A 1225-nucleotide genomic window follows, 5' to 3' on the forward strand; every position below is an offset into this window, starting at 1 on the left:
TCCAGCTCCTGCCCCCCTAGGCAGACCCCCAACCTCCTGTGAAGGCAAGGGATATGTGTGGGGTGGGGAGAGGGGCAGGATTGGACCCACAGCAGAGCAGAAGCAGGAAAAAGGCTTCAGCTCATGGGGCTACATCACGGCTGGCATCAAGCTGCTTCACAGAGCCAGATTTTCCCACAGGCAAAGCCCTGGCCCCACCACCCCTTAGCACAATCCCTAAACCTACAGACCTTGAAGATCAGCTTGGGGCAGCCCCTGGTCCCTGGACTAGCAACAACCACGATCGGAAACTCTGCATCGCTTTTAATGTCCCATCGCCCTCGTCTGGTCTCGACCCTAAGCTACAACCCAGCTCTGTCTCTCTCTAGACAAGCTCTCTCCTTCCTCTTGCAGTCAACACCGCCCCTTTTAAGGCACATTGTGGCTGCTTATACATGTTTTTTATATATATATGTATATATATATATATACACAATTAGTGCCTCCGATGAGTAATACAGTACGCAAAAATGGGGTCTTTCCCATGGCAAGAGCAGGGAGCAATGGGAGTAAGCGCAATAGGCAGGACAAGGAGGTCGGGAGGTAATGCCCCGGGTATGAGGCCAATGGGAAATCAATGAGAACATCGTTCAGGCCTCTTGTGCGCACCCCTCGGTGCAGAAAGTAATGGGAAAATAGGGGGACCTGGGCCCTCCGGGACTCACGGATGATGCCCATGAGAGCTGGGGCAGGAGCCTTAGTGCACAGGAGAAATAGAGCCTCAGGGACTGGATTTCCCTTTTCAAAGCACAATTTACCTATGCCAAAGCTCATCCCGCTCTTTTGAAATGAGCTTTGCTTTCGGGTCTAGCACGTGGCTTTGTAGAGCAACACAGCCCCCCTCTCCCAAGATACTAAAGGGATGGGGGGCCCCCATCTCAAATGGCTTTACATCAAACCCCTATACAAAAACCTTTGGCAAAAAAATACATCTAAAGAGCTATTAAACTACCAATACTTTTTTCTCTCTGTCGTTTTTTGGCAACCACCATTCATTGACTTCTTTGGCTTCGGTGTTTAAAAAAATGCAGCAGCTGAAAAAGCTCTTGTTGGTGTGGGTTTTTTTCTATAGAAATAGATATTCTTTCTTTAAAAAAAATCAAAGCGTCATTTTGCATTTTATATATAATATATATATATATATAAATTCCTGCGGTAGAAAACAAAAAAAAATCCCAACCTTTCT

Source organism: Crocodylus porosus, unplaced genomic scaffold, assembly GCF_001723895.1.
Source record: "Crocodylus porosus isolate Cpor-Errol unplaced genomic scaffold, CroPor_comp1, whole genome shotgun sequence".
Taxonomy (NCBI): domain Eukaryota; kingdom Metazoa; phylum Chordata; order Crocodylia; family Crocodylidae; genus Crocodylus; species Crocodylus porosus.